Source organism: Mastigoproctus giganteus, chromosome 1 (genome assembly GCF_048544385.1).
Source record: "Mastigoproctus giganteus isolate SK-2022 chromosome 1, ASM4854438v1, whole genome shotgun sequence".
In the NCBI taxonomy this organism is placed as follows: domain Eukaryota; kingdom Metazoa; phylum Arthropoda; class Arachnida; order Uropygi; family Thelyphonidae; genus Mastigoproctus; species Mastigoproctus giganteus.
The window spans coordinates 174,004,604-174,019,457 of record NC_143575.1 but is presented as its reverse complement, the minus strand read 5'-3'; positions in this window follow the sequence as shown (position 1 = coordinate 174,019,457).

Genomic DNA, 14,854 nt, shown 5'->3' with positions numbered 1-14,854 from the left:
GCGATAAGGATGGTTCATTTGCTTCGACATACAGACTTTGGACAGGTGATGTTCTGAATGCACCAGTAGCAATACGAATGGCTTGATGATGGATGGGGTCAAGCCAACGAACAGCGCTATTTCTGGCAGATGCATATACCTGAGACCCATAATCTAATTTTGAACGTACAAGTGCGCGGTACAGACGTAGGAGAGTGCATCGGTCTGCACCCCAAGAGGTAGAAGAGAGAGAGCGGAGGATGTTAAGCCCTCTCGTGCACTTTGTACGAAGCTGACGAATGTGTTGAACAAATGTCAGCTTTTTGTCAAAAATGAGTCCCAGGAATTTCGCCTCTGATACTACTGGAATGGTGCTTTGTCCAAGACGTAATTCAGGCTCAGTGTGGAGGTTACGTTTGCGACAGAAGTGTACGCAAACGGTCTTCTCCGGTGAGAACCTGAAACCATTGGCCGTTGCCCAGGAGTTAAGATGGCCAATAGCTTGTTGCAGTTGTCTCTCAATAACCCTCATATTGCATGATTGAGCAAATATACTGAAGTCATCGACGTAGAGTGCACTGTTTATAGTTGGAGGAAGTTGTTCAGAAATAGAATTTATTTTAATGGCAAAAAGCGTGACACTTAAGACAGATCCTTGTGGTACCCCCTCCTCTTGGCAAAAGGGCCGCGAGAGGGAGGATCCTACACGAACTTGGAAATAACGGCAGGATAAAAAATTTTTAATAAAAATTGGAAGGTGGCCTCTTAGACCGAGGTTGTAAAGGTCTTTTAAAATACCAAATCTCCAAGTTGTGTCGTACGCTTTTTCCATGTCAAAGAAGATGGACACCAAATGTTCTCTTTTTAGGAAAACATCTCGAATAGATGTTTCCAGTCTAATTAAGTGGTCCAGTGTGGACCTGTTTCTTCGGAAGCCGCACTGAAAAAGGGAGAGAAGGTTGTTCGATTCTAAATACCATAAGAGACGAGCATTGACCATTCTTTCCAATATTTTGCACAGACAGCTGGTCAGAGCAATGGGACGATAGTTTTCTGGACATATAGGATCCTTTCCTGGCTTAGCAAAAGCAAGAATAGTTGCCTTGCGCCAGGTATCCGGAAAATGCTCTTCAAGGAAGATTCTGTTGTACAGGAGGAGCACATGGTCCATGGATTCTGGTGAAAGATGTTGGATTCTGGTGAAAGATGTTTGATCATTTCATAATGGATGTTGTCTGGTCCAGCAGCTGTAGCCTTTGTACGGGCCAGTGCTATCTTCAGCTCATTGATATTAAATGGCCCATTGTATGGGTGGGAACCCTTCGATGTGAATTTAAGGGCCTGTTTTTCAATGTTGTGCTTTAAGACCAGAAACTCTGGGGAATAAGATGATGTTGAAGAGATGTTAGAAAATGTTTCCCCAAGAGCATTGGCTATTGCAGTAGAGTCTGCAATAGTACATCCATTATATTCAAGGACCGATGAGGGGTGTGCTGTGTATTTTCCCTTCATTTTCCAGATTTTTTCCCAGACCACCTTAGTGCTGGTCGTCTGGATAATGGATGATGTGAAACGGATCCACGATTCCCTATGACTCTGACGGCGGATGTAGCGTGCTTTGGCTCGGGCACGTTTAAAAGCTAATAGGTTGACTGTGGTAGGATATCTTCGAAATATCCCCCAAGCCTTGTTTTGAGCCTTTTTAGCTGCTGTGCATTCTGGATTCCACCATGGTTTTGGAAAGGGAGGAAACCGGGTGGATGTTTTTGGAATTGTAGTTGCAGCTGCGTGGACAATATTTTCTGTTATGTACGTAACTGCATCGTTGATAGGCTCCTGACTGACTGCAGAGTTGTCAAATTTTGCCAGGTGTTGAAAGGCACTCCAATCAGCTTGATCAAACTTCCACCGCGGTAACCTGACAGGAAGACAAGGTCTCCCAGTAATTAAGGTGGTTATCACGGGGAAGTGATCACTTCCATACAGGTTCCCTTCTACCTCCCAGGTAAGTGACGAGAGAAGAGAAGGCGAGCCGATAGAAAGATCAATGGCAGAAAACGTACGGGTAGGCATGTGGAAAAAGGTGTTTGTTCCCACATTAAGAAGGCAGAGGTCATTGTCAATGAGCATACGCTCTATGACTCGTCCCCTTCTATTAATGCTAGCACTACCCCACAGGGTGTTATGTCCATTAAAGTCCCCAAGAAGTAAGAAAGGGGGAGGCAACTGCATTACGAGATCATCAAGGTCTTTCTGGCAGATGTCAGTACCAAGTAGCAAATATATAGAGCAAACGGTTAATAAAAACCCCACTGTTATTCGAATTGCTACTGCCTCTATGCTGGTAGTAAGTTGCAATTGCTGAAAAGGGGTATGGTTGCCCACAAGGATTGCGACTCCTCCATGAGCGGGGCCATCCCCAGTTCTATCCTTGCGAATGACAGTAACGTTGTGCATCCTGGGGTCATCATTTGCCCTTAGGTAAGTCTCCTATATGCAAAAGCAGGATGGTTTGTGCTTTTGCAGGAGTGCCTTGATGTCTTCTGCATTTTGCCGGAATCCACGACAATTCCATTGTAGGAATTTAGCCATTATTTTGGCTTGGTGGTTCCTTCAGGCGGCTTCCGAGGTGCTGAGGGCTTAATTTTGTCAGTCTTAGATTTATCCTTCCTGGGGAAGTATGGACGCTGCCCCGTGTCCATATCCTCCTCAGTAAAGAGTTCCAAGACTGCTTCTTCTTGTACCTCCTTCTCCTCCACATCCATTTTTTCCTGAGAACTAGGATGTACGTCTGATTTTTTATTCTTTTGTTCAGAAACTGATTTTCTTACAGGTGGGGCACTAGGAGGTACAGATATTGGAGTGGCAGCTGATTGGTCCTTTTGTGCGGGTTTTATTGAACTTAACAGGTAGCGAGCAATGGGAGTGAATGACTCTTTTGGTGGTATGGTCATTTCGGTCTGAGTTCCGATGGAACATTTCCCTACTACCTTCTGAGCGTAGGTTGGTTTATTTATATTTATAGGTTTCACCGTTTTTCTTGCCTCTTGATAAGATATGTTCAGCTCTGCCTTAAGTCGCTGGATTTCTTTTTCTTGTTTCCACCTCTGGCATGCCCTTGAGTATGCCGGGTGTTCTTCTTGGCAGTTAATGCAGATTGGTTTTGCAGCTGAACATGATGTTGTTTCGTGGTCCTTTGCGCCACACCGAGCGCATACAAGGGTTCCACGACAAGCCATCTGTGAGTGTCCGTATTTCTGGCACTTGAAGCACCGTAACGGATTTGGGACATACGGACGCACTGGGCAGTTAATATAACCAGCTTTGATTTCATGAGGAAAAGTTGGTGAATTGAATGTTAATATGATATTTCTAGTAGGAACTAATTTTCCATCCCTACGCATGGATATACGTTTAACAGCTGTCACTCCCTGTGGTTTTAACTCTGAACAGATCTCTTCTTCAGTTACATCCATCAGATTCCATTCCGCGATGACACCACGGGATGAGTTCAGTGTCTTGTGGGGGGTTATAGTGACAGGCATTCCCCCGATAGATGTAGCACGGAGGAGCTGTTCTGAGTGTATATCACTTCTGGTTTCTACAAGTATGTCACCCGAATGAAGCCGTTTGACAGACTTAGGAGAGCCTGCCAACCCTTCCAAACCCTTCTGGATAAAGAAGGGTGACATTTTTCCTATGGGCTTCTCACTAGTTGAGTGAATTATCAGGAACCGAGGTGTAGGACCTGATATAACCTCCTTTTTCTGTCTTTTTGCAGAAGTGACGTTCTCTTGGTCTACGGTAAAATTTTCAGTTAGGGACCGGGTTGGGGCCCCAGAAGAAATTAATTTATCAGGATTCATGCAGTTTTTTAAGTGGTTCAGTGCCCGGGCTCCCCACCCACCACGGAGCCCAAAGGGACGCCCACTACCCGGCATGCAATAAATGCGCTCGGGAGTGGAACGCCAGGGCTACCCAGACACTATACCCGCACCGCCGCCAGCCTGAATCCTGTCCCTCGGACCATGAGGGTAGGGGCGTGGCATTGACACGGTTGACCCTCGCAGGCGAGCCTACTAGCCGATTGATCCTAGCCGGGCCTTCCAGGACCACCCGTCTTGTCGAAGCAGGGGCCAAAGTGGTGTATTGAAGCTGGGCCCCTCACCCACCAGGATCCCCTTTCCGAATTTCCACGGGTCGTGGGCGTTGGATCCCAGTGATGCTAGTCTGGAAGTTCAGCAGCGTCACTGGGAAGTCCCCTCACCACGTACAGGTGCCCACGTCGAGGGGAATAAATGCGGAAGAACCGTATTAAAGCACTCACCTTACAACATGAGATTGTTCCTTGCTTCGAGCAAAAGGTTTGGAGGGGGGAAGGAATTGGAGAGTCAGAAGTCTGGATGATCCCCCCCCCCATTTTGGACTGACCATAACTCTTCCGCTACCTCGAATCGGGTGTCTTAATCGGCACACCCATGTTTCGGAAAAATGAAAGCTGACATGAAGGCGCTAAAGTTGGTTGAACAAAATGGACTTCTTCGAATGTTTCTATCAGCTTCTCAATCGTAGAATGTGTTACTGACTTCTATGATGGAGATTCTGTTTAAAACATACGAACAACGCACATTGAAAAAAAAAGGAATCATCCTGTTCCTCCCACCCACTACTTATATAGCACAATATTTTTTTTCTTCATTTGAAACGAATGTACGAGGGAGACTAAAAATTTATATAGTAGAATTGTATTTCGATATAACAAAATAGTTAAGGTTACGCATAATTGTTTTCAAGGCGTTAAAGCGCAAAGTGTTACTTAGCATATGATATTGAGTGCATTATATTAGCTCAAACTACTTTAATTTCGAATGACTATTTTTTCATATAAATAGTAACAATTTCCAGTACCCCGTATTTATGAAACATCCCAAAACCTTGCTAGTCTGAGTTATTGGCTGGTTAATTACAACCAGTGCTTAGGAAATTAAGGCCACGAGGCATCTAAGTTGTGTATTCTATGGGCATTCGCATTCCACCGAATGCGGTCACTACATTTTGGCTACATACACCAATCTATGCAAAAATATTTACGCGTGAACAGATGCAACTGCTGTAGGAAGTGTAGGGTGCCTAAAGAATGGTCGACATCTGGCCAGCGGATTATAAAGTGCAATAGCCTCCAAATGCCTGAGCAATTAATTGTGCATTTAATGAGGAATCAGTACCCACACCATGCGAAAAACCTTACTTTTAAGGCACTACCGGCACGTAAGGCAAAACGTTCACAGCAGCTCAAAAATAATGTTGGCACCAGGAACACACATGGACGCAAGTCACGTGATCCTACGAGTCCCGACTTGCCCAACTGAAAGAAGCTACACGAGGCTCCGAAACCATTCTGTTGTATAACGACGTTAAGGGTTGGAGTGTGTGCAATAGTGCGGGACAACCTTGCATCCCGCATATTATGGAGAGTACCGTGAATATAAGAGCATTTTTGACCAGAACATCGTTGCCGGTCCGGTACACCTAGAAATGTCACATGTTTATCTCTATGAACAGAGTACTTTCAATATGAAAATGCAGCTGTCCACTAAGCCAAGTGTGGGAAAGTGATTTAAAGAAGACTAAGCATCGGCCCTAGCCAGTCCACCCTGGAGGTTTTCATCCTATTAAGTATCTGTCGGTGAATTGGAAAGAATGTTCAACGACGAAATCGTTTATTCATATTAATCCAAGACTTGGGAAGGCAGTTTTGAATTGATGCCACAGGTCCAACACGCTATTAGCTCGTGGTTCTAGTAGTAATCAAGTGGTATGTGCCAACTGATGCTAGTTCTGTTGTACATAACACAGCGGTAGCAAAGACCAGAAACAGGACGTGTAGATTCATTTCTTCAATTAATCGAACTTTGAGTTAGGTGAGAGGGAACAAAAATAAATACATTGGATACTCGTGACAGTTGCAAAATCGATTCTCTTGCCGATGTATTAACATCTAGCATGCTAAAGTATTTAAAAAATAACCCACTTGAATCATAACACCTGTTCCAATATTTGTTAACTGCCCTTTGCCCGGGTTAGCAACTTGCTATGGTTGTCAGGTAGAAGGCAACATATTCCAACCTTTCTTGATAACACAGCTCATCTAAACTTAGGAAATTTCTCTTGCCCAAGTCTAAGTTCTATAGAAGTATAGTTTATAGTCAGGGTACTAAATTTGGCTAACACACCTGCTTTGGAAAGTTTTACACTATACGATCATGAGCGGCTCAGAAATGTTCCGAAAAACGTTATATAATTTAATTCTTGTTAATTTTAATGCTGTGAATGAGTTTTACAAAGTATATTTCAGGCAACCAACCTTAAAGAATGCCAGATTTGACGTGATCACTGCAAGTGTCTTCTCAACCCGGGTCTCAAACTACCTGTTTCACATTTTATCCTGGTAAGGGTAAAGCAGTTGCCGGACGTAGTTATTTCATTTTTCAGCTTTCTGAATTTATTCATAGAAAATTGTTAGTACATGTACACCAATCGGTTATTTTTATTTTGACCATTGTGGCAGCGCGCCATTATTGTCCGTCAGTTTAGAAAACTGTTTGAACAGGAATTTGAGAATCTGTAACAGAACCTTTTGAGAGAATTTATCATATCCACCTCATCGCGCTATACTTTTTAACCTACCTTTTGAACTCTGATGTTTCATGCCTTGAATTGGTCTCCTTGACGCTAACCTAAACAGTCCCTTTAAGTTTCACATTCATTTGCACTGACTGCAAATGGATGTGAAATTACTCTGGTACCAGTTGCAGAACCATAGAAAATAGTTACTCATGATTTCTGAAAGTTGTACGAATGAATCATTTTTGTATTTAGCTGTAATCGCAAACCGAAATTTACATTAACCCTCTCATACTTGAGCATTTCATATTGGAAAACAAATCACGAGTTGCCTCCCCCTTGCCTTTCCAAAGAATATTCCTGTAATGTTCCAGTAACAAGTAATACTGGTAAGTTTTCAATAATTGCTGTCACTGAGAATGACCGTTTCAAGGATTATTACCCCTTTATCGGTGGTAACTAGGTGCCCCCAGTTGTGCTAAGTTATCATAGTTTGGGGTGATGCCAAAAAGTGCAGATGAATTAAATTAGCAAGTGCAAAACTAAAGAACTTAAAATTGTAGAAAACTATCATTGAATGAAACTGTAGTGTTCTCCATGCGTGTGCGGAAAATAAGGTCCACGAGACCTGTTCTCGTGGACCATTTTTCTCAAAACGGTTATAGGAAAAAATCAGACTTAAATTCTATATAAATAAAACAATCAATGCAACAAATCAAACTACCAACGGCAATACAATAACGAACCACAGTACCAAAATCTAGCACCTAAAATCCAAAGAAAAGGCTTGGCAGGGCTTATGTATAAACCACTGATAAGTTGCGAAACTGCGGTTATTAGAACTGCCTGCGAATTCTGCAAAAATTTAGAACGATAAGTCATTAGTGGATTACAAGGTAGGTTTTTTAAAGTATTCCCAATAAAAAAATTCATTGTTTGGTTCCTGTTTTTTTGCAAGCAAAAAATAAAATGAAAAATAGCTCTAGCCTATCCAAATTTCATTAATATTGGAGAAACAGAATACCCAAACTTATCTAAGAAATAAAAATTTATGAACCCTAGACTGGCAGAAACAACTGAGAGAAGAGGAACCTAAACCCATTAGGGGTTACCTTCGCTCCACATGCTTTCCAATATGTACACCAATCCCTAAATGCTAAGAAATTCTCCTATTAATAATAGTAAAATATGCAATTTTATTAAAATGGGGGCGTAAATTCAATTTGTTAGTTTTAAAACGGACGTTCGATGCTTTTTCAGCCAGACCATTTTCCCCCCATTCAACTGTTTTTTTTACCCCTACACACTTCGGGACGCAGGTAGCTTGCTCCCTGCCTCCCGGCTGCTAAGACTCCAGGGCCGGCAAACAACAACCATCACAACACACATATATACTTACACACACACACACTTGCCGGCTATAAATAACCTACAGATGCTACAGCGGTATATAGGGGTAACCCTGGAGGCCGCAATCAATACAAGAATACCTTGTCCCTACACACTGAATAACAACGATCTTAAGCCCCACCTCTTTTGCGCTTTGTAAGAGTAGGGATGCTAGGAATACAGCATCAGCAGGAAGGAAAAAACTACGAAAACACCAAGGCATTATTCATTGGTAGACAGTTGGCAACATGCAGAATATTAATTATCCATATGCGCTTGTGCACGTTTGAAATTTCGCTCGTTTTTTTTTTTTTTTTTTTAACCTTCAAGAGAATAAAAGGCATGCAGCGAAGGTGACTTTTGCTTATGGAGAAATGCCTGAACATCGGAAACACTTATTTACGCGATAACTCGCAAATTTATTAAAAATAAATAATATCCTATTGGCCGGGGTTTAGTTAAATTTTTGACTCCACAAATATTTCTGAAATATCCAAATAAAAATTGCACGATAATGTTAACTAGGGATAGAGTTGTTGCATGTGGACGGACTGACAGGAAAAGACAGGCGCTTTTAGTACAAATTTGTATAAGCAGACAAACTTAAGTGTTTGAGTCGATTTCAGCCTACTGCTTTATATTTAAAGCTCGACTTGTTTTCCTCCAGAAATCTGCCACAAACTTGTCCACATGTATCCAATCATAAGCAGTTACTCCCCCATATCGAAAGGGGTCTGCAATTGATGAAAATAATGAATTTACGTTTCGTGTACAAAACTCATGCGTTTGCGCGATAGAAAACTTAATTTAACAGCTTTAAGGATCGAAACTTATTGGATTCCCTAAAGATAAATTTGGATAAGAATTACTTCAAGATGATTACAAAACTTCTTATCCATATGCTGTTAAATACCCTTTAAAATTTTGCATTATAGGCACAGATTTAGAAAGTTGACAAATAACAGGACTTTCCCTTTAAAGGGCATTGAAGTTATAACACATGGAGTGCGTGTCTCAATTTACAGCATCATTTACATGCGGGCCACAGGTTTCAATTCTATAAAAATGTAATAACCAGGAAAGACCCTTAAAACCCCTATTTTTCCCCCAGTATTATTAGTGTAACACTCGAATGAATTTTGCTACTTTCATGCTAGAAATTGTTTATTGACTTGAAAATTTAGTTTCAACTAAAAACTAAATCTAATACATGGGGAAATGAAATTATGACAATCACGAAATTAACAAATATTGTTTAAAACCAATATTGATAAAAATACTGTAAAAACAAACAATTAACACAACAAGCATAGCATTTAACAAGTACTGACTAACATTGAATAAAAATATTGTATACATTCCAATCAATTATGTACAGATGTTGCCAATGGGAACAGTGCGGTGCTCCAACTTCAGCCATCGACTCTGGATGTCCCTTCGTGAAAAGCTGCATTTAATGGCCATGCAATCAGGAACAATTATAAAAGCTATTGAAATCTTCATTAACTGCATCATATGATGTAGTGCCAATAAACTGTGGAGGGTTGGGGTTTCCTTCGGTAGGGGACATATCTGTGAATGGCAAATATGAGACAAAATTGGCGCTCTCTGATGACTGAAATGAATAGCAACTGGCAATAGGTGAAGGATGAAAAATATTTAAGTAGTCGTTCACCGGTTTCTCGCTCCGAAGAGGACTGATATAAGCGCTTGGGACGTTAATGAAAGAACGATTGACAGCATGTGTTGTATCAGTTAAATAAAAGTTTGCAGTGACCGGGGGTTTTGGAATATCCATTGAAGGATGGAAGAATTCGGACAGAGTTGGTTTTTCGTAAGTGTTGCCTGGTACGGACGAATTACGTATTTCAGCTGAGCGCCTGTCGTCATCATCATGGCTATTGGGATATGAGGAAATGGATGAAGCCTGCTCACTTGGCGTGGATCTATTGAGACTGGTTTGAGCAATATCTGTAAAATAAAAATTAAATTTCAGACACTACAAAAAAATATTCTTACAGTTTTTAAAAATATTCGAACTGGAAAACTGATACAAAAGTGTATCAATAAACAACCCTTTTAGCAATTTACTCTTTCAATGCAAAGAGTCTAACTTTTACAATTTTCAGGTGCTGATACCAAATTAATTTGGTCCTATCACGTAAATTTTTTGATAAATTTACTTTGCTACAGATAGCAGAATTTATTTTTATATTCAGCAGGCAAATACGAAAAAAAAAAAAAGGTACTGTCATCTCACTAAATAAATACTTCAGTAGTTGAACGGTTTGGTTTTTTTGCACACGGATGAATCTAAAAAAACTTTACTCATTACACAAGGACCATTTAAAACAGCAATCGGCCATAATTGCCTGATACCATTTTCCCCTAATCAAAAATCTGTTTTCCCAAAAATTTGTTGGCCTTGGTGAAAACTTTTCACCCTGCTCTTCACTCGCTGCACCAAGGATTTGCCAGCTTTGCAGAAAATAAACCTTCACGTCGAAATCTAGTTTTTGAAACTAGTAAGCGTGTTGTGTTCAATGCCCAGTTCGTTCTTTAGAACGTTTCAAAATATTTAGTTATGTAAATAACTGTTCCCATAACTAAATATTTTGAAACGTTTTAGTTAAAGTAACTCCTACTGTTGTAATCTACAACCTCTGCTTGTAGAACTTGCAGAATATGCAAGTTCTGCTTGCATTTCTGATAAGTTTAAATCACAAACAGTCTCAACTCTTGCGTAAGAGTGGCGTGTTAATTTCTGGTTGGTAGCCTAAATCTGTTGAAGTGGATGATCCAGCAAAGTCTGCAACACAAGAATCTTCGCTATATTCGTCACTTTATCCTCCCCCGATTTTGGGGGAGGTGCTACAATGTGAAACATCCTGATAATTTGGTCGTGCAGAATAGCAATAGTCAATGCACTGGCACGGTTCTTGTCATCACAGGAATAGCAAAAGAAGTGTTTTTAATTTTCCCAATTACCCCAATCTTCAGGTTTCTGGTGCAGCACGTATGGAGCCTAAGTTGTGCCTGATCACTAATCTTGCAACTAAAGAACATACACGTTTAGTAATATTGTAGACTTCTTACCCTGAGATTTCGTTTTAAATAGTCCACACACGCAACAAATTGCCAGGGTGATTCATACACTTTTGCTTCAACATTAAAAAAGCCAGATAAGTTAATACTCTTCACCATTACTGTCACCTATGGAGCACATGCAAACATCTGCTGACAATACAACAGATCTAAAAAATACAGTGTCAGACCTCCCTAAATTTAATATACGTATTCGTGGGTAAACCAAAATACCTGTATGTGTAGAAATTGTGGCGTAATGTGAAATTACATTATTTTTCGAAATATATGCATTAAAACTGACTGCAAAAAGCTGATATATTAATGAAGTTAAAAATCATGTTGACCGTGTAATCTGTCAAGTCCTCCTTTAAATTTATTCAAATTTTCCACAGTACCAGATGTAAGTTTATTCCAACAATCACTCTTGGATGAAAGCAACTGGGGCACAGTGGTATTGCAGTCAATCCTTTCTTAAAATTCCAATTAAAAAATTGTCCCCTCGTGTCATTGCAGTAAGGGCAAAGATGTCATCAGTATTTAGTTTGATCAACTCCAAGACTTCTGGCATTTCGGCCAGCTCTCCTCATAAGTGCCTAATTTCCAGAATTCAGTGTTTTGTCAGCAAAGATAAGACAATTTAAAGTTCTGGTCGGCTACTTAAGAGTAGTCAGATGGCATGAGAAAAAAAAAAAAAAAAAATGTATTGGACTTTGTGCAGATGGTATATCGAAGTGGATTTATAGTTTCGATATGGAAAGTTCCAAGATGTTTGTGTGCATTATTTTCTGCATCGCAACTCTGGTTTCGAAAAGCCTTCTCTGACCCTGCAAAAGTTTTGCTCGTGTAAAGTTATATAAAAACATTTCTCAAACTCTGTTAAAGAATATTCAGCGCGCTACTAATTTCCATTATGAAAGTGTTTCTATATTGTAATAAGACTCTTGTTAATATCGTCACGTACAACATTCACTGAAACTACGTGAAATATGATATCACACTAAGCAGCCTTTAAAAATCCAGTCTTATAACAGCTGTATTGCTATCCGTGTGGTCATGTTCAAATACAGATTTGCTTATGCTGCATGTTCAAATCCATTCAATATTCTGAAGTATCCTTGGGCCTCTTTCTCGTACAGTAGAAAGAAACAGAAAACATTTAAAAACAACCAAAAGATTTCTAGATTTTATAGGAATAAAAGAAAAAGAATGCATGGGTTTTTGAGATTACAAACAGATTCGGAAGAAAGTTAAACTAGAGTGAATGCCACAGACAATGAACAGGGAAGGCAGATTGCTTTCTGCAAGCTCAGATTTCTTATGGGCTAAAAAGATTTTATACTCTAAGATCTTTTTTTAAATACTAAGAGCTCTAGAGCTGGAATAACTTACTAAACATTGTCAAAAGAAAATTTGAAAATCTAGGAGAGACTAACTCGACCTCAACTTGGAAAAATGCCAATACTTTTCCTCAATAAAGGAATACGATGACTTTTTGGCCCCAATTTATATTGCAAGTGACCAGAGCAAACAGCATAGTCATTTTTGCCACACGGTTGATTCAGCACTCCCAACACAAGAGTACTGTGGTACATGCGTTTCATTGATCGAGTCGGAATATTACCACTAAATACGGCAATATTCATGTTCTTTCTTATAACTCCTGTAATTTTCTGTTTATAGATAAAGAAAAATTCTGTTTATATAGTTTTTTATTTAGTATAGCCATTAACTTTTGTTCGATATTTTGTAGTGTATGAGAAAACTTCCCCCATCACTGTAGTATTTTTTCGAAAGGGAACCGATCTACATTTTATAAGGTAAATGTTCTGCGATCCATAAAACCGCTATGGTTCTAGTGAATAATTGGGTTTATGGAAAAGGAAGGAGTTATGAAGTTAAGCCAACGAAATGCATAGGAAAATTGAAACAAATGTACTGTAATATCCATTAGAAGATCCAAATAAACTGAACAAAAATATAAAATTAGAAGAGCGCCTGCTGGCAAAAGCACAGATGAATGAAATAAGCAATTTTTCAGTCATCACTAGGGCCGTGCAAAAATAGGGGTACACTGGATGCGCCGTACCAGGACCCCTCAAGTCTCTATATAAATAAACGAGGCCCCTTAACCCTTTTTGCATCCGGACCTCTAAGCACCTTTGCACGGCCCTGGTCATCAGTGTTGATCTAACCTCACCAGCTTCTTTGAACGGTTGAATGTACAATTTCATAAAATCTCAATCGCTGGGGCAAAAACAAAAAATACAGGATTAATCAGCTTAATAAATAAAACTAAAGAGAAGTTGATTATTTTATACTTAGAAAGTTTATATTTTTTTATGAAACTTACCAGATAATATTATGCTCTCTGGTATAGATAAATTTGGTGTAGAAGGCGCATCCATTTTTTCTTTTTCGTGATTAACTTCACCTCTGAGAAAAAAAAAGGGACAAGTTATATTAGTTTCGTTTAAATTATGGAATATATTTTTTTATTCATTTTAATAGATCTGTGCGTAGTTAGTAAAAATTCTGGTGCTATAAAGAATTCAGTTTATAGAACATTAAAAATATTTACATTAACAACCTCAATGAGCTTTTTCAGATGAAATCTAACTTAATGTTCGAATCTTATCGTTTCTTTTGTTCCTGGAATGAGAAGTCCGAGCTACCAGGAGTAAAGCCATGCACCCCTATTTGGGAACACTAAAATCCTATTTACAACTAACTTTTCCAGACAGCATGAATCATTTAGTTTACCGAAATTTAATTCCAACAAATCGATGAAAATTACTTTAAATATCTATCCATTCCTTTCCTTTGTTTTAAACGTTAAGTTTCCCTCCTTAATGCGAAAATTGGACTTCAGAATAATTAACATTGCGGTGCGTCGCAAACTCGCGAAAGTTCAGATTCTGCTGACTTTAATTTGGGAGCGCTGACCAGATGAGACCACTGACCTGACTATCTAGAAAATAGATAGTGTAGTTCAAATAGCTACTCATGAGCTTTCTGGCTGAAAGTGAGAAGCAAGTATTTGTGGCATAGATAAGCTTCGAATTCACATTCCAGTGTGAAGAACCAGTGCCGGACCAAGATATTTTCGCACCCCGGGAAGAAAGATTTCGCCGTCACCTTTACTAAGAGGATACATATTTTTTTATTTCATGATTGAATTTGGCGCCTCTTAAAGAATGCCACCCCGGGCAAGGGCCCTGCTAGCCCGTGCCTTAATCCGGCAGTGTGCAGAACTCAATATTCTTGATATCATAAGGCCAAAGTGAGCCATAAGAGTTACTCTAATATAGAGTATTAGAAAAAGTATCGAACTGTTCAAAGCGCGTGTATTTATGCAGCCTCACGCCTGACCGCTTTGCGATGAGACAAATGTTTGGAGCGAAAAAAGTGGCAGTGATCAACGCAGCAAAAGTTGCAATGTTGAACAATACTGGCCTAGTCTGTTAGGAAGGACTCTTGAAAGAGTGAACTTAAAATCTAACGCGGCGGTCACTAAAAACGAGGACTGCGTCGCAGTGGTTCAAATCGACATTAAAAATTGATTTCTCGCTAGGGACCATGACTGGCTCTATCTATTCAGTTTTATTTTTGATCATGGGTTTCCTTACTCCTATCGTTTCTCTTTGCGAAAACTACAGATCTGCTAATTTAAGTTTGATATCCATTTGTAGGTAATCTTTGTCTGATTAAATGAGAAGTCTAAATTTCTTATGGAGAAATAAAAATGCATATCAATACCTGCAATTCTTTGCTCTCA